General features: G+C 46.7%; 1 protein-coding gene across 3 annotated transcripts in view; it reads left to right on the top strand.

The window, feature by feature from the left end:
* CYRIA (CYFIP related Rac1 interactor A) overlaps positions 1 to 18,926 on the top strand; it is an 87,908-nt gene that overhangs the window by 29,763 nt on the left and 39,219 nt on the right. Inside the window, exons 2-3 of one of the 3 annotated variants that reach the window (XM_043989618.1) lie at positions 7,918 to 8,069; positions 16,655 to 16,798. The gene's annotated coding sequence lies outside the window, so the exon portion shown is untranslated. Of the gene's footprint in view, positions 1 to 7,917; positions 8,070 to 16,650; positions 16,799 to 18,926 lie in introns of all 3 variants that reach the window. The other 2 variants (XM_043989617.1, XM_043989619.1) reach the window with 2 other exon arrangements.

Raw genomic sequence — 18,926 nt, 5'->3', positions numbered from 1 at the left:
GTTATTTTGTTTCTGTGACCATCTTGGGCTCCCTGGGAGCCCTGAGCTATCTCCCAAATTCAATTAAGCCAACTCATTGTCTTCCATGCAGGGACCAGCTCCTTGTTCCACCTCCAGAGTTTCCCCCAAATCCACAGGCTGACTAAATTTGTACTTTTGTAAAAGTTCATTTCTTTCAATGAACACAAAGTCACCCCCTCTTCCTCTCACCTCCCACCTCCTCCATTCAAAAAGAAAGAACAATTCTTGTAATAAATGTGTACAGCCAAGCAGAACAAATTTCCACATTGGCTGTGTTTGAAAGATCTGAACCCCCAATCCATCACACATTCGGTTATAATTCCTCTGGATTTGTGGTTGGTCATCGAATTGATCAGAATTCTGAAATCTTTCTAAGTTGTCTTCACATTTTTTACTGTATATATTCTCCTGAATCTGCTCATTTCATTCTACATTGGTCCATATAAGTCTTCTCAGGTTTCTCTGAAACCATGCCCTTAGCCATTTCTTACTGCACAATAGTATTGCCACAACTTGTTCAGCCATTCCCCAATTAAGAGGAATACCCTCAAATTTCAATTCTTTGCCTTCACCAAAAGAGCTCCTAGAAATATATTTGTATATATGGTTCCTTTTTCTCTCTTTAATGGGGGTGTGGTAGGGGATACATACTACATTTTGGGGTATTATAGATCAAAGGGTATGTACAGTTTAGTAATTTGGAGACATTATTTCAAATTTCTTCCACAATGACCAGTCTAGTTCACAGCTCCACCAACAGAACGTTATTAACCTATCTATTTTGCCACAGAAACTCCAGCTTTTGTCATATTCCTTTTTTTTTTTTTTTGGCAGGGCAATGACGGTTAAGTGACTTGCCCAGGGTCACACAGCTAGTAAATGTCAAGTGTCTGAGGCTGGATTTGAACCCAGGACCAGTGCCTTATCCCCTGTACCACCTAGCTGCTCCCATGCCATATTCCTTTAATGTCAACTTTGCCCATCTGATGGGTATAAGATAGGACCTCAGAATTGTTCTAATTTGTATTTGTCTATTTATCTGTGATTTAGAGCAATTTTTCATATAGTTATTTATAACTTAGATTTCATCCCTTGAAAATTGCCTGTTCAAAACTTTTGACCATTTATCCATTAGAAAAGGGCTCTTATTCTTATGAAGTGAAATGAGTTTCCTACATATCTTAGAGATTAGACTTGATCAGTGAAAGTTGATGCAAACTTGTTCTTTTTTCTTATTTACTTGCTTCTCTTCTAATTTTAGCTGCAGTGGTTTTGTTTGTGCAAAATAACCCTTTATTATATTTTCTTTGGTCGTGAACTCTTTGGCTACTCGTAAATTTGACTCATAATTTATTTTTTATTCTCATAACTAGTTTATGATGTCACCCTCTATGACGAAGTTGTGTATCTATTTGGAACTTAGTATACGAGGGTGAACGATGTTGGTCTATACCCAGTTTTTTCCAGATTTCTTTTCCCAGAAGTTTTTGTCAAATAGCAAGTTAGTAACTTGGGGAGGGGGGTCTTTGAATTTATCAAATACTAAATGATTATCTTCATTCACTTCTCTATATTATATCTAATCTCTTCCAATATTTGACCTAATTTGTATCAATAGTTGACCTCTCTATTTCTTGACCAGTAAAAAATCATTTTGATGATTTCTGCTTTGCAGTATAGTTTGAGATCTGTTACAGCTAGGCAGGTACTCTTCCTTCCTTTTTTAAAAAAAATTATCTCCCTTGATATTCTTGATCTTATATCCCTCTGGATGAATTTCATTATTTTTCAAGCTCTAACAATTAATCCTCTGGTAGTTTCAATAGTATGGCACTGAATAAATAAATTAATTTGGGTAGTGTTGTCACATTAACATATTTTTAGCCTATTACCATTTCTGAATTACATTGTACTTCCTCTTCTGCCCCCACCCCAGACCTGTACTCACTATCCATGAAGCTGGGAACACGCTTTGCTTCTCATGCCAATAACCAATTGTTTCTAATCTGTTGAGATCAGTCAATCGACAAGTATTCATTAAGTGCCTACTATGTGCTATACACTGTACTTAGGACATAAAATCAGAATGAAACCATTATCTGCCTTCAAGGAGCTTACATCTTACTGGGGAAGACTATATCGATAAGTGGAATAACTATAAAGAGTAAATAAAGCAAATATGAAGTCGAATTAGTTTCATTTTTCATAATGTTGCTCATAGTGTTCATGCCTGAAAAAAATGATTGAGTTGCTGTTCTCAAGAAGCGTACAGTCAAGTGATGTGGTGAGAGGAGTCAAGGGGAAATGCCATTAACATCATCATGAAGTCAGCTGGAACAGAATGAGAGAGTTTTAACCAAGTGTCTTTGGGCAAAGAGGTTAGGGATTACTTAAGGAAAGTTGGAAGGGATCACATGAGCTGGGCTGAGCCAAGACTTCCTGAGGAAGATGGTACATGAACTGAACCTTGAAGGAAAGGGAAGATTTCAACACTTGGAGATGTGGCGGGACAATGAGGATAGGGGCTGGGAGGAGGGGAGTGAGACAGTGAGAGGACGGTATCAATTTTTAGGGATGGTCAGCTAGAACATAGAAAACACATTGAGGAGTAATTTTAGTGATGATCTAATCCAATGCCTTTGTGGACCCAGGTGATAAGAGGCTTTGAATGGCATGATAAGAAGCTTGCATTGACCTTCAAAGCCCATTGTAAGCTACCGAAGGTCTTTAGTGACACCCATCTCTGCAGAGGGCTTGGAGGATTTTTGTTGACTCTCTCCCTTGCATGAAGGACTCTCTGTCTTCATTTCAACCCAGGTTTCCATCAAGCCCCAAAGCCCCATCTTCCACAAGAAGCCTTTCTTGTCCCACTTAATGCTAAGGCCTCTCTTCTATTCGTTACCTCCATCTATACTGTACAGACGTACTTTGTACACAGATTTTTCTTGTTGTCTCCCTCTTTGAACCATGAGTTCATGGAGGGCCAGGATTCTGTTCTTGCCTTTCCTTGTATCTTCGGCACTTGTCACAATGCCTGACACATAGTAGGCACTTTAAAATGCATGTTGAGCAAGGAAGTAATGTGAATTGGGGCATCCTGACTCTTAGCATCAAATATAGATTGATGATCAAACAGAAGGTCACTGATAGTTTAGGTGAATGGTAATGGAGGACAGGGCAGAAGCTCATCCTAGACTCTCAGTGTGGTATAGTGGACAGATCCTGGATTTGGAGTCAGAAAGACCTGGATTCAAATCCTGTCTCAGACACTCACTCCATAGGCTCATGGATCTAGAGCATAGAAGACCCTCAGAGGTGATCTAGTTCAACTTCTTCACTTTAAAAATGAGGAAACTGAGCCCCAGAGATGTTAAGTGATCCACCCAAGGTCACAGTAGCAAGCTTCAGAGCCATGATTTGAACCCAGGTCCTCTGACGGAATGTCCAGCACCCCCCTTCCACTCTTCCATGTTGCTTCCCAAATGTTGGGTTTGAGGTATCAAGCTTGGGACGTCAAGATGAAGATGGTGGATGGGGAGACAGGAATAGGAGGAAGAAGGGCATGGAGAGGGTCAGGCTTCCCCAACCTGAGGCACAAGCAGCTTCTCCTCTGTCACAGAATTGTGTCGTGATTGTTTTCTCAGTCACTACAACGGGAGCTGTTTCTGATCAGGGATCTCCCAGGTGTAGACGAGCCCTCCAGTGGTGCTGACCTCAACCTTATCCCCAGTCCCTCACTCTTTCTCCCTCCACATAGGCAGTAGGTTGCCATGGTGATCATATCACACACACCCCCCAGGATTTCTTGCCCTCGAGCCCATCTCTGCACGCCTGCCTTGAGGACAATGGCTGGCACCTGACTTTCCAGGTTCCCTGACTATACACTCCTCAGTCCTCCCTCTCACTCTGTAATTGGCCAACCTCCTACATTTTCCAGGGGCTGCCTTGACACCCCTTTCTGTATGTACGTGATCACGATGAGGCACTCCAGCCTATTTGTACACTCAGCAAAGGGCTTCTCCATTGCCCCTTGGGGCTCCTGGAATTTTCATGATGTTTTTAATGTTTTTTTGTGGGGAAATGAGGGTTAAGTGAATAACCCAGGGTCACACAGCTCATTAAATGTCCAGTGTCTGAGTCCAGATTTGAACTCAGGTCCTCCTGAATCTAGGGCCGGTGCTCTATCCACTGCACCACCTAGCTGCCCTGTCATGATTTTTTTCAAAGCAGAATGAAGGAGTTTGTGTAGTTTCCCCAGTAGGCACATGAGACAGTTCTGGCAGATGCTGTCAGCCATATTTGAAAGATGGGGAAACTAAGGCTCAGCTTGGAAGAGCAAGGGACTTTCTTTGGTCCCTGTGACTTGTGAGGGCCAGAGGCTGGATATCTGCTGCCTTCAGAACTAGAGTCTGTACATCCAGGATGATTCTTTCCCCCACAGTGATGGATTCAACCAGGCAGCAGCAGGTCGATTCCTTTGAAGAAAATGTGTCAAGGAAACCAGAGACTCCAGCTGCTTTAGAAATTTGTTCCTGCTGAGTTATTTGGTGGCTTTTCAAGCAAGAGCTATTTAAAGATGAGCCCATGCAGGCCTAGGTGAGCAGCAGAGAAGCACTAGGATCCAAAGCCCTGTTCTGCACTCCCCTGCCCCCTGCAGCGAGCCTCAATCTGCCTCTCGGCAGCTTCTCACCCCACAGTTCTTGGTTCTATCCCCTGGGACCAAGCAGAAATAGGTCAGGCCCCGTGCTGGATCCCCAGGAGCCCAGGGTCCCATCGTGTGGATTTCTGGGTCTTGTGGGACATTGAGAGTCCCTGCTCATCTATCAGGAGAGCCACAGGTGACTGGCCACAACCAGCCTGGGACCAAAGAGTCATGTCTCAGAGTAATCTGAGTTTGTCTTTACATAAGAATAACAATAACTAACATTTATACAGCACTTTACAAAGACTATCCCATTTGGCTTTCACAACAGTCCTGAGAGGGAGGTACTGTGATTATCCTCACTTTACAAATGAGGAAACTGAGTAGGTAAAGGTTAAATGACTTGCCCAGGGTCACACAGCTAGTAAGTGTCTGAGGCTGGATTTGAAATCAGGTCTTATTAATTCCAAATCCAGGGGCCACTGAAAAACTAGCCAACGTCCAGGGGAAGGGGAGCAGGATTGAGACAAGAGGAGACCCTAAGGTTAGCCTGGAGAAGACTCCAGCTTCACAGGATCTTTGTCCTAAAGGATTTGAGGGGATGGCTGTCCCATGGAGGAGAGATTCAACATTTTCTTCTTGGCCCCAAAGGACAGAGTTGCAGCAGGGTCGAATGGGCTGCCTTAGGAGGTATGGAGCTCCCCGTCACTAGAGGTGGACAGGCAGAGGTAGGCTGACCTCTTGTTAGGGCTGTTACAGAGGGGATTCTTGCTTCTGTGGGAGTGGGTCTGAAATACCTTCCAAGTCAGAGATTATGTAATTCTGTTTAAGCAGCAACTGGGACATTTTTTATTAAACAGTGATGTATAAATGCACCTTACGGGTTGTGGAATGCCGCTCCTGTTGATATTCTGAAAGGCCATTCAATCTCCCACCTGACCCCAGTGGCTAAGAGGCAGAGATTATGGGGAGTATTCTAAATGGCATAGGGAGACTGGTTCAGATCCTGCCTCTGACAGTTCATTCGGTGTCTGCCTGACCTCAGGCAAGTCCCTGAATCTCCTGGTATGTCAGACACCCAACTAGAGACTTGTCTTCATAGATGCCGGGTCATCAGTCATGGTAGAGGGAATTCCCACATTGGGAGTCCCCTCCAGTGACCTGGAAAAATCCCAGATTGTCCCTGGATTCACATCACTTTGTGCCCAGGGAGGGTAGCCGCTGTTTCCAGATGTTTCCATTCGTTCTCTCTTTCTCTCTGTCTCTCTATCTTTCTCTCTTGTCTGTCTGTCTCTGTCTCTATCTGTATCTATGTAGAGGTCTCTGTCTTTGTCTCTGTCTCTCGCTCTGTCTCCATCTCCCTCCCTCCCTTTCCCTCTCCCTCTTCTCTATGTGAGCTCATATTTTTGTGCAGAGCTCTGGACCAAACAGTGTGGTTTCTGTGGGCAGACCAGGAAGCTAGTTCCCAGGCCTCCGCTTGCCCTGGTCCTGCCGTCCCCATGTCCCTGCCTGCCCTGGCCTTCCCCGGAAAGGTGCTGTGTAAACACAGTCCAGTGGCAGTAAACAGCCACTGGAGATGTTTATCCAGAGTGAGCTCTTCGATGTCCCTTGCCTGGGTCCGGGCAGGCAGCTGGGACTGTCTGTGGCACAGAGGAGCCTCCCCTTCCCTTCCTCTTCCCTCAGCCCCATCCAAAGCAGCGTGGGGAGCTGTGTTCCCCAGACTGTGGCTGGCTGCCTCTGCCCCTCCCCCTACACACCCCCACATTTGGTTCATTCCATCTTTTCCTATCCCCTAGTACGCAGCACAGGGCCTGACACATGGGTGCTTAATAACACTGGTGACTGATTGACAACCAGTCAGCTTTGGAATCTGTAGTCCTGGCATGTTAACTCTATGGTCTGAGGAAGTCCAGCCAGCCCATTACCATCACCAGGTGACAAGTGACTGTGGCCACAGCTGCTGAGTTTGAGGACATGAGAGCAGTGAGGATTTCTGTGGTTGGACTTCCCCCTCCCCCCGCCCCCAGAATGGGACTTTTCCACTTTCTTCCCCATTTGGCCGCTTTTCTGCTTAATGAACGTGTGGCCTCAGCATGACTCATCAATGTGCACCATGAGAAGTTTTTTCATAACAGCTGGATGCCACTCACGGGAGAATGGTTGGGGTGGGTGGGTGGGTGGTGTGAGAGCCAGGGAAAAGGACGGGAGGGGAGGAGCGGTTGTAGCTGCCGGGTCATGGCCTTGTGGGATCCTTCAATGGTGGGTGATGCAACCAATCGCCTCTTTCTGAGCCCCCTGCCCCCACGTGCTAAATGACCAGGTTGGATTTGGTATCTCCAAGTCCCCTCCTAATTCCGACATTCTATATTCTTTGTTCTAGGTCCCCCCCAACTCTGACATTCCATGTTCTAAGGTCCATCCCATCTCTCATCATCTCTCTTCCATTCCCCTTCTCCTCTCCACACTCTGTTTTCTGGGATAGGTTTTGATGTTGGTGAGATCTCTGTGTTCATTTATCAAATAAGACATACCTACAGTGCTCAGGGCATTGGTGGTAGGACAAAGATAAATCAGGCCTCATGAATTATGGGGGCCAATTGACTGTGTAATACCTCCCTGAGCAGGGGATGGGCCAGCGGAGCCTGGTGATGAGCAATGGCACATCTGGAAAGTGTTTGTCATGGCAACTTTGCAAAACATGGTGTGTCTGAGCAGCAGTTTCCTTTGAGAAGTCTGGGGTGGGGAGGATGGAGGCTACAGACTGGCCTTCGAGCTCTGGGGAGAAAACCCTATCTAGCACTTAGTGATAGTTAGTCAAGCCCCTGCTTGGCAATGCCCCCTGCCTCTATGAGCCCGAAGGTCCTGCTCCACGGGAATCCCCAAACCACAGACAGCTGAACCTGAAAGGGTCTCAGAGAACATAAAGCACCCATTTAACAGATGGGAAATGAAGGCTGAAGGTCAGACCCAGCTCCTCTTCATATCTGAGAATGGACTTTATAAGAAGGAGATGGGAGGGGTTCCTGATCCTCATCACATCTGACAGAGGAAATGCATCTCCTTGTGCCTTGGAAAGGTGGAGGGTTCTGAATAGTTAACGTTTCCTACACAGTCAGGTACAATTGCAATGTCAGCCGCTGTTCTTTGTTTTAAGGGTCTAGTAAAAAGGCAATGAATGCGATATCTAAAAACAGCCACCGACAAAATAAAACATAAAAAGACCTCACCTGTCATGTTCTCTCTTTGGTTGACAGAACCAAGTTCTCCTGTTCTACTCACTGGTCCTCAAGCAGCTGTTCAGGGGTGAGCTGTCCTTTGGAACCTGGGTGCTGCGTTGGAAACCCTCCACGTTGAGCATCTAACCTCTTCCTCTCGGGCAGGCCCAGCCTTCTCCAGCCCTGCAGACGTAAGTAAAGAACTGGCGATGTGTATTTTCTCAAGGAGAGGATGCTGCTGGGGCAGGGCAGGCAGGATCATGAGTAGACTCAAGGTAGGCTCCAAAGCAGAAACCCAATTCAGTGGGGCCGTCTTGGGCAGATCAATGAGCCTTGGTCTCCAGTACGATGCCAGGGTGGTCCTGGGTGGTCTCGGGAATCCCTTCCATCTGATCTACACTGTGACAATCATATGAATGGCCACCATTAATGAAAACACTTCATAGATTACAAAGCATTCACTCTGGGGGCTCAGAGCCACCTTGTGGCTTAACTCCCCTGCTCATCAGGATGCCTGTGTGATGGGGAGAAGACTGAGGCTTCCCCAAGCCCAGGGCTCTCTGGCCTCCAGGGCCAGTGATATTTCCTTTACTGTGTAGGGGATAAATGTGGGGTCTAAGGCCCCTTCCAGAGATCCTTGAATCTTAAGGTACTTTCCAGCTTTGACATTCCATGTTCTATGTTCTAAGCTCCCTCACCTATAACATTCTATGCTCTAAGGTCCCTTCCAGCTCTAATGTTCTTCATTCTAATGTTTCATTCAGCTCTGATATTCTCAGTTCTAGGTTCTAAGGTCCCTCCCAGCTCCTACATTCTGGATCCTGTATTCTAGTGTGCTTTCAGCTTGAAGCCATGACATGAATCTAAGCTTCTTCTCTTCCCCTTTCAGATCCATGGCTTCTGATCTCTGGAATAATAGCAGCTCATATGCAGAGTATGTAGGATCCTAGATCTGCTGGAAGGGGCCTCAGAGGCTCTGTAGTTCAACCCCCTCCAGGAGGTTGGCCCCATTGCACAGAAGAGGAAACTGAGGTCCATCCAGCAAGGTCACAACACCACAAAGTGCTAGATGTGTGATTCTAACCCAGGACCTTTGCCTCTGGATCCACCACTTTCCACTGGGCCAATACACTTTGTATATAATGTTTCAGTTGATCCTCACAAGTACCCTAGGGTACTCATAATGGTCTAGGGGCCATTATTACATGTGTTTTACAATTGAAGGAACTGAGGTTGAGAGTCTGTCTGTGGGCCGGTGGCTAATAATTGTCTGAGGCTAGAAATGAATCAGGCCCTTGCCCACTCCAAAGTCAATTCTCTGCCTATCGTGTCCCAAGGTCACGTGGCATCCTAGGGTACACAGCGTCCATTTCTGTGTGGGATCAGTAGCAAATGCAGAACCAGACGTCAGAGAAGACTAAAATCCTGGAGTGAGAAGTGGCCATCTATGACTCCTGGAACCCAGAACTCAAGAGTTTCGGAGATGGCAGAAGAAACCCCTGCAACCCCATAGTCCGGATGCCTCCTTCTGTGTAGTGCAAACTGAGGCCAGAGAAATGAAGAAATACTCCCATTATCTCTCTTCCAACTGAGCTGCACAAAGGCTGCTTTTGATTCTGTCTTCCTTTCTCCATTTCGTTCCTCTCCCCCCTCCCCCCCCCCCCGTTATCTTCCTTCTTCCTTCTTCCTCCTCCTATTTCACTTTCTCTTCCTCCTGACAGGTTCCCCCTGTTGTTATCTGAAGGCTTGAGGAGAACAGAAAATGTGTCAACACTCATGTCCTTGTTGAGCCTTCCCATGGCACAGTAAATTCTCTGGGTGGAGAACTGGGGCCAAAAAAAAAATAGATTTTGGTTTGTCTAGGTTTATTTGTTTTTGTTTCTCTGCCCTTTAGGGCTAAGGCAGAATCTAGCAGACTCTTTGATGTAACTCTGTGGGCCATGCAACAATGATACAATTGCCTAAAATGAAGCTTGTGGTCCACTAACATCTCCAGATCCCTTTCAGATGAATTGACCCCTATCTGTGTCTTCCCCCAGAGAGTGGAGTGAAGTTGATTTTTTGAGCAAGTATAGAATGCTATAGGGGTCACTATTCGATTTTATCTTATTAGATTTGCTGTGATGATCCAGCCTGTCAAGAATTTCTGAGATCTTGACCCCCTTGTCTTTTAATGTGTTTTTTAACTTCCTTTCAGTTTGGGGTCAGCTGATAATTTGATCACTGTGTCAAATGTGCCTTTGTTCAAGTGTTGATAAAATTGTTGTCAAGTAAAGGGAAGGGATGGGGAGAGATTCCTGGGGTCGGAGACTGAAGATTGATTAGCAGCGTTATCACTGATAATGACAAGACTAGGTACATTAACATAGTATCTATTACGTGCCAGAGACTACACAAATATTGTCACATTGGATCTCCACAATGACTCTGGAGGGAGGCGCTATTATTATCCATATTTCACAGTTAGGAAACTGAGGCAAATAAAGGGTGAGTGAGTTCTTCAGGGTCATACAGCTAGTGTCTGAAATCAGATGTTACCTCAGATCATCCTGACTCCAGCCCAGTGCTCCAGGTAGATTGTTTTTTTTCTGCCCTTCAGAAAGTTCAGAATCTAACATAAGCTCTACTACCTAGATGCCTCAACTTCCCAACAAGTAGAAATTGAATCACCAGTGTCCCCTCTTTGTACCCAATCACTGGGTTTGATTTCATGGTTGGAAGGGATCTCATTGATCATGCCATGGAAAGCCACACCTAAAGCATTCCACACCATAGCACATGAGATGGGTGGCCCTTCAACTTCTGCTTGAAGACCTCCAAGGCTAGGAAGGAAACCCACTATCTCTTAAGGCATCCCATTCTTCTTCAGGAGACTTCTAATTGTTTGACATTTCCTTTTTGAGAGCTGACAATTCTTTTTTCCTTGCACCCTTTGAAATCTCTCCTCAAATTTAGAGTGAATGTCAGATTATGCTCAGTGTTGCTCTGCCACAGACTCTCGGAGGGAGGACTTACTTCCCCCTCAAGGTTCCCATCATTTCCACTATGGCAAATGGTTTCTTCTTGTTGGTGAGAACCAGATCAAAAATAGCAGTTCCCCTTGTCTGTTCCTCATTAGGGCAAGTTTAATAAAAAGAAGAAGAAGAAGAAGCAGCAGCTAGCTGCTTGGCTTTGAGGAGAGAGCTGGGGGAGATGTCAAGCTACATTAAGCCTCCCCTCATGACTATACTAACACCCTGGCTTTGGGATCAATTTCCCAAATGATGCATCTATTTCCCTTCTCTTCCTGGGTGGGCTATAGAAATTCTGATAACAATATCGCTCTTCTTCCTACCTTTGTTTCTCTACACTGAAATATCCCCCAGCATGCTTCCATTCTCTGCTTGCCCCATGTTACTTACCCTGTCCTCGTGTGAGGCATCCCTTCTAAAGCCTTATTCTGGTCATGTGTCTCATCACACCTTAAATCAGTGAGGCTGCCGAGGAAAGATGTGTCTCCTTACATTATCATCTTCCTTTTATCTTGTTCCTGACCCATATTTAAGGCATTTGTTTATGGACATTTTGAGACCTGGTTTTTATTGCTCCTTTTTTTGGATTTTGCTTCTTGGGAATTTCTGAGCAGTGTTCCTCCTCTTCTTCTCCTTATAGTGTGGCTCCTCTCTGTGAAATTTGGCTTAGTGGATGGACCAAGGCAGTTGTCTCCCTCCCCCATCTTTTTCAGCTTAAATCCCTTTTGATTGGATTTTCACAAGACCAGCCAGCACATTCTTACGGGCTCCTGTCTTGTGTGCTCTGCCTCTTGCCAACAACCTGTCATCCCTACATTTCAAGACACTGTCCAGAAATCCAAATCCCATGGTCAGACACCATCTTTCTAGCCAACTGCTTGCTTCCACAAGCTGCCTTACTCATCCAAAGCCATTTCTTTTGTTCTGGAATAAGGATGAAAATGCCACCTGCACATCTAAGGTCTTCATTTTCCTTGCTCAAGACTTCACCCTCCTTTGTAATCCTTTTCTAGATACTGTGGAGAAACACTACAAAACCCTAGATATCCGAGTTGGGAGGGATCTCAGCAACCATCCAGTCCAGACCATTTGAAAAGGAATCCCCAGTATTCTATGACCAACAAGCAAGTGTTCATCCCCCCTGTGCAAGAAGACTCTGATGAGGGGGAACCCACAGCCTCCCAAGGCAGTCAGTCCATTCCTCTCTCTGAAGAGTTCTATGAGGAAGTTATTTTCCCTTTCAATGCAGTTTCAATCTGTCTCTTTACAACTTCAGCCTATTGTCCCTGGCCCTGCCCTTTGGAACCAAACAAAATGTGGGTGAGTTAGACTAGAGATGGTCTTTAAGGTTCCTTTCAGCTCTCAAGTTCTGTGCTTCTGACTGGCCTAGTTGTTCTAACACACTGCAGTCCTTCAGGTACGTGGAGATAATGATCGTCTCCAATCTCTCCTTTCCTCCTGCTTCCTCAGCCTAAACACCCCAGTTCCTTTAACTGATCTGCTTATGACTTGGACTCAAATGCCTTCCCCTTCTGATTCTGCTACAATGGGCACTCTCCATGTTATCAATGTCCTTTCTAAACTTGTCACCTACAACCTTCTCAGCGTAGTGGCATGATCCTATTGGAGAGGGATGCTAGCAATGCCTTGGTGCAGATCGTTGCTAACAGTGCTACGTGCCACAAGATCAAACTCAGATCCTTAGTTAGGGGCACTCACTCCTCTGGACATCTTCTAAGTGATGTCAAGACAAAAATGGCTTCTGTTTAAAGTTTGACCACCCTACCATGACCGAATCTACTGAATCGACTGTGGTGAGTCAACCTGCATTTTTTAAGCACTTACTATTTTCCAGGAAGGGAAGCTAGATGGCACAGTGGGTAGAGTGGTAGCCTTGGAATCAGAAAAACTTATCATAATGAGTTCAAGCCTCAGACACCTACTCACTGGGCAAGTCACTTCACCCTGTTTGCTTCAGTTTCCTCATCTGTAAAATGAGCTGGAGAATGAATGGCAACCACTCCAGTATCTTTGCTAAGAAATCCCCAAATAGGGGGCAGCTAGGTGGCACAGTGAATAAAGCACTGGCCTTGGATTCAGGACCTGAGTTCAAATTCAGCCTAAGATACTTCACACTAGCTTTGTGACCCTGGGCAAGTCACTTAACCCTCATTGCCCCGAAAAAAAATATCCCCAAATGGAGTCATCATTGTCACCACCACCACCACCACCGACGACAATAACAAATGTGCCAGGAACTGTGCTCAGCCCTAGGAATACAACAAAAGGTTAAAAATAATAATCTCTGCTCTCAAGTCTCTCAGTCTCATGGGAGAGAAATGGAAAGGCTAAAGCTGGAGTTGTCTCAGAAGGAGGGCACCAGCACTAAGGAGGACTAGGAAAGACTTCTTGTGGAGGGGGGAGGCAGCCCGGAGATGGAATGAGCTGTAGGTAGTGGGGAGGCTGGGAAATGCTCCAAAGTGGGAAGAGGGATGTGGTGTGCACAGAACAGCCAGGAGGCTGGTGTCCTGAGCTCAGGGGTAAGAAGGCTGGCAAGGCAGCAGGGACCAGCTCAGGAAGGACCCTGGATGCCACATGGGCATGAACATTTGCTCCTGGAGGCCATAGGGAGCCACCACAGTTTGTTGAGCAGGGGGCAATGTGGTCAGAGCCATGTTTTCAGAATATTGGTTTGACAGCTGAGAGGAAGAAAGAATAGGATAGGCGGCAGGGAGACCTGTCAGGTATCTGTTATGACAGGACAGACAAGCGGTGAGTCCACACCAGGTGCCTGAGTGAGTGGACACAGAGGGATACATGCAAGAGATGTTGTAGAGGAAAACACCATCACATGTGGTAAGCACATGGCCTTCCAGCATAGGTGAGGGTGAGGAGTCGGTGCTTCTTCTGAGGTCCCAAACTTGGGAGACCAGGAAGAGCCTCCACCCTCAACAGTAACAGCAAAGTTCAGAAGGTTTTGAGTGGGGTGGGAGAGATGAGCTTTACCTTGGACATGCTCACCTTGAGATGCCCAGTCCAGTCATATCATATCAACAAGCACTTACTTAGCACCTATTGTGTGCCAGGCACTGTGCCAAGTGCTAGGGATGAAAAGAAGAGGGAAGAAGGAAGTCCTATGGGGCATCTGCTTGGGAATAGCCAATATGTAGTGGAGGATATGGGAATGGGACCCGGGAGAGAGATGGGGCTCAGAATGTAGGTCTGAGAGTCATCGTAGAGATAACTATACCCACGGGAGAGAATGAGGTTACTCTGAGAGAGGAGAGAGAGGAGAGAGGAGGGCCTCGGAGGGCGCTTGGTTATAGCCACCATTACTGGCTGTCACACAGCCCCAAATCCAGCCAAGGAGACAGAGGAGTGGCCACAAAGGCAGGAGGAGACCCAGGAGAGGAGGTGTCCCAGAAACCTAGAGAGAGGAGACCATGGTGGAGCAGAGGGTGATCAACAGTGTCCGAGGCTTCAGAAAGCTCGGGAAGGTGGGGATTGAGAAGAGGCATGAGATCGGTCAATTAAGAGACCATTTGGGACCTATGAGAGAACAATTTCGAAGGGAGGATGAGGTTGGAAACCAGACTGCCGAGAGAGAGAAGGGAGAAGGAGAAGCTGAAGCGCCGACTCTAGGTGGTCCCAGTGTGGAAAGGCCTTCTACATATGTAGGTGGATGGCCCATTGGTAACATCTGGGCTCTGGGAGCTGGCCAGGTCCCAGGAGGCTTCATGACTTGCCCAAGGTCACATGGTTAGTAAGTGGCAGAGGCAAGGCTTTATCCCAGTTATCCCACCAGCTACTGTCCAGCACTCCACGCTCCTCTTCACCTTCTTGTTCCTCTTCTTCCTCACCGTTACTATGGTATTTCTTTTAAAAAGTTGTACTGGGGCAGCTAGATGGCGCAGTGCTTAAAGTACCGGCCCTGGATTCAGGAGTACCTGAGTTCAAATCTGGCCTCAGACACTTGACACTTATTAGCTGTGTGACAACAAAAACAGTTGTACTGATGTAATTTGTTTTTATTTCACCCGTCTTCCCCAATGTGTTCCTTAGGCGCTACCCCCTGTAACACAAGAAAAAAATAATAAGAATAACAACATAATACAGCAAAAAGCTTGGCATCATATGCCGCATTCTGTACTCATAGTTCTCCACCTCTGCAAAGAAGCAGACGAGGCACTTTCTCAAGCCTCTTCTTTGGGGGCATTTATTCTAGTTCACAGAGAAAAATGATGATATTACGGATAATATAGCGACTTAGCCTGTGGTTTCATTGATATAAGGAACTCCTAGTGAGGAAGTTCCCTTTACTCTAATTCAAGGCAGCACCTTCTCTGTTCCTGCTAGTCTGACTAGCTAGACTTATCCAGGATCACACAGCCAATATTTGTCAAAGGCCAGACTTGAACCCAGGTCTTCCTGGCTCCAAAACAGCTCTCTACGTACCATGCCATACTACCTCCCCTAAAAACAATAATTGTTATATATAATAATTATATTTCTTTTGTTATTCAGGGAAATGTTATTCTTGCTATACTCAACAACATTGTTGATAAAAGTAGCCAGAGTATTTTCAACAAAAGCAATGAAATAATGCCCATAAAACCCCCTTTTGGAGCAAAAAAGTATAGTGTGAATTCTGGGGGTGTTCTGTGGCAGGACAGGAGTTTTCTCCAAGGTCTGGATTTGCCAGGAAAATGCCTTTCCATCCCTTACCCTGGCAGCCCTACTTTAGTCTCCTGCCTTACCATGTATTGTGTGACAGGCTCCATAATCTCGCTCTGTTTGCCACCTTTCTTTCAAGCCCCACTCTTTGTGATGCTCTCTAAATGGGTTCCATAGTTGCCCTTCCTGACTTCTCTATCAGTCTGTGCACAGTTAGGTGCCCCCGTCCTGTTGGGCTTCTGGAGCAGTGACCAATCGGCCTCTAGGATGCTAACACCAGCCCCATGCTGACCCCCTTGCTGACTCTGAGTGACCTTGGTCAGTGCCCTTTGTGCCCAAGCCCAGCTTTGACAAAGGTCTGCTGTCAGGCCACCTCTGAAGGCCCCTGACCCTCAAGATGCCGCTTCCCCAAAGCACTTTGTTCCCACCTCCCACTTCTGTGTACAATGGTGCAACCATGTGTCGTGTAGCTACCTAGGTCTGGTTCCCCTCCTAGACTTGAGGGTCATGAGGTCAAGGCCCTAGGATCTCAGACTGAGAGCTGGGTGGGCTCCAGAAGTCATCAAGCCCACCCCCTCATTTTACAGAGAAGGACACTGATGATGCTCAAGAGGGAAAGGGACTCGCCCATGGTCACCCTCAATCACCATGGACTTATTGTGTACCTCCTATGTGCCAGGCACTGGGCTAGGTTCTGAGGATGCAGAGTCAGAAATATAAAGCCCCTGGCCTCAGTGACCTCCCACCCTGTCATGGGGAACAGCATGTGGCGGACTTGGGGTTCAGAGCCCTGCCCTTGGGCCTCCATTGGCATGAAGGATGGCACCGGGCAAACCTAAGTTGTGTGCTCCCCTTGTCAGCAGCTAGACCAGTGCCCTGTATGCTGATGGATATAGTTATGAAATCCCTAACCTTGTCTTCAGGGTGTTTGCCATCTGCTAACAGGATGAAGAGTCTTTTTGTTGTTCCAAGTTTTTTTCATCGGCCTTTCGGTTCCCATTTGTCTGGGGGTGGCAATCGAAGGAGGCAGGAGGAGAGGGGGTGTCCTTCTATTCTTGGAATCATGAGGCTCATACTTCTTCTTCAGGCAGAGAGATCCCCAAGAAAGGCAGAAGAGACGGCTCTGCCCATCGCTCAAGCTCTCCTGGGGCCTGTCCTGGGCCTGGGGGACTCTGCTGGAAGCTTCTCATCAGCCTGGATTGGTGACTGTAACTTATAGGAAATTATACTTCCAGGTAAGAAGTGACCAAGTGAGGTATGACCAGCCCCTCCTCATCTCCCCAAGCAACCTGGGATGACAACTAGCAAGCCATCGAATATCAGATGCTCTCCATATTCAGTACCTTAAGCTCATAATAATTGGCACTGAAATTGATATTTAAATAGTACTCGTGGGCTTACCAAGGAAATGCAAGGCCTAAAGGCCGATGCTACAAGGATGGGTGTCCACATTTTACGGGTATCGAAACTGGGGGCCCAGAGCTAATCTGTCAATACACAGTATGCTGAGGGCTGTGGCTACAAAGACGGAAGCAAAAGTGTCACAACAGTTAGGCAGAAAACTAGGGTCAGAGGTGGGATCAAAGTCAAGTGTCTCCTATCTCTAAGGAGAGTCTTGTCCATGGTGCTGTCCTCTGTGTCATGGCCAGGAGCTTGGACTCTGAGGTGCCTTAAATGTCAGAGTCTATTCAGTGCCCAGGCTCATCTGCTTGTGACTTCCTCCTTGCTCAGTGTGCAGGGTTGGTCCTCTTCATTCAGCTTTAAAGTTTTGGAAAATGGTGGCACAGAGATGATTCTAGGGCAGGCCCAGGAACAGTGATGAGAGGTTTCAAAGAAGTAAATTTAGACTTGATGTCTAATTCCTACAAATTAGAACTGTCCCAAGGTAGAATGGGCTAGCTCAAGAAGTGGGGGGGTTGTCCCACAATTAGAGCTGACCCAAAGAGGAATGGGCTATCTTAAGGAAAATGGGCTATCTCAAGTAGTGCAGGGCTATCCCACACTGGAGGTCTTCAGTTTAATTCAAATTCAATCAACATTTATTAAGTACCTACTATGTGCCAGGGAGTGTGCTAGGCCATAAAGACAGATAGCCCTCACCCTCAGGAGGCTTATAGTCAATGGGGGAAGGGAGAGAGAAACCATCAAGGGCAGTAGGTCCATATGAAAGAAAATATAGAAAAAGTGATTTTTAGAAGGAAAGCCCAAGCATCTAGAAGGAGCAGGACAGTCTTCCTTTGGGACCGAGATGATTAACTTGAGGCCCATGAATGTTTTTTAAATTAAAAATCATTTTCTAGCATATTTAATAACAGTGGGTTCCTCTGTGACCCTTATTCTGTTTTGTGCTTCTTAAAACCTTCTTCTGAGAAGGGGCTCATTGACATCAATGACTGTGTGACAAAGGAGGTTAAGAATATCTGCTCCAGGAGGTGGCACCCAAGCTGAGATGTGAAAGAAGGTATAGATTCGCTAGCTGTGGATGGAGTGCTGAGCCAGGGTCAGGAAAACCTGAGTTCAGATCCAGCCTCAGACACTTATTAGCTGCATGTTCCTGGGCAAATCACTTCACCCCCATTTGCCTCACTTTCTTCATCTGTAAAATAAACTGGAGAAGGAGATGACAAAACACTCCAGTAACTTTGCCAATAAAAAACCATCACAGAGTCAGACTGACTAAAAAGACTCAACAATAAAAATCATGGCTTGTCTGAATCATGAGCAAGGGTGGCGAGAGGATGCGTTCTAGGCACGGGGAAGAGCCTGGGGAAGATGGAAGACCATATGGGGAGTGGCGAGCAGAGCAGGTTGGCTGGAATGCCGTGTGTGTCAAGCAGCAATGGAAGTGTTTCCATGAAGACTGCGAACATTGAATGATCCTGAGCAGGGGAAGGTCACAGCCACAGTTTTCACTAGGAAGGGGGCTGACAGTGTGTGTGTGGGATGGATTAGAGAAGACAGACTCTGGGGCCTGTGGGAGGCTGGTGTAGAGAAGCCAGATGCAGTGGTTGAGGCAGAGGGGGGAATCCAAGCTATGGCCCACTCCAGAGACTGGAGGAGGGCAGCCCACTGGCATCATTTGGAAGACGAGAAACTGGTCTGAGGGAGGAGTCTGGGGAGTAAGGGGGCCCCTGGAGGCCCTGCCCATGGAGTGAAAACTAGTGGGGGGCCTGCTGAGCTAGAAGGGCTTGTGTATAGGCTAGCCAAGGGCTATGGTTCCTCTTGTTTAATGACCATCCCGGCTAAGCTAGGAAGTTACCCACCCAAGAGGGATTCTCCCTTGCCCCGCCCCCAGTGATTCAAGACTACGCACTGAGCTACAGAGTAGCCAAGGTTATTGTTGATAGAGTCATGGCCCCATGC

The sequence above is a fragment of the Dromiciops gliroides genome, chromosome 2, assembly GCF_019393635.1.
Source record: "Dromiciops gliroides isolate mDroGli1 chromosome 2, mDroGli1.pri, whole genome shotgun sequence".
In the NCBI taxonomy this organism is placed as follows: Eukaryota; Metazoa; Chordata; class Mammalia; order Microbiotheria; family Microbiotheriidae; genus Dromiciops; species Dromiciops gliroides.
Note: the sequence above shows the minus strand (reverse complement) of the source record. Positions and strands in the feature narration are given on the sequence as shown.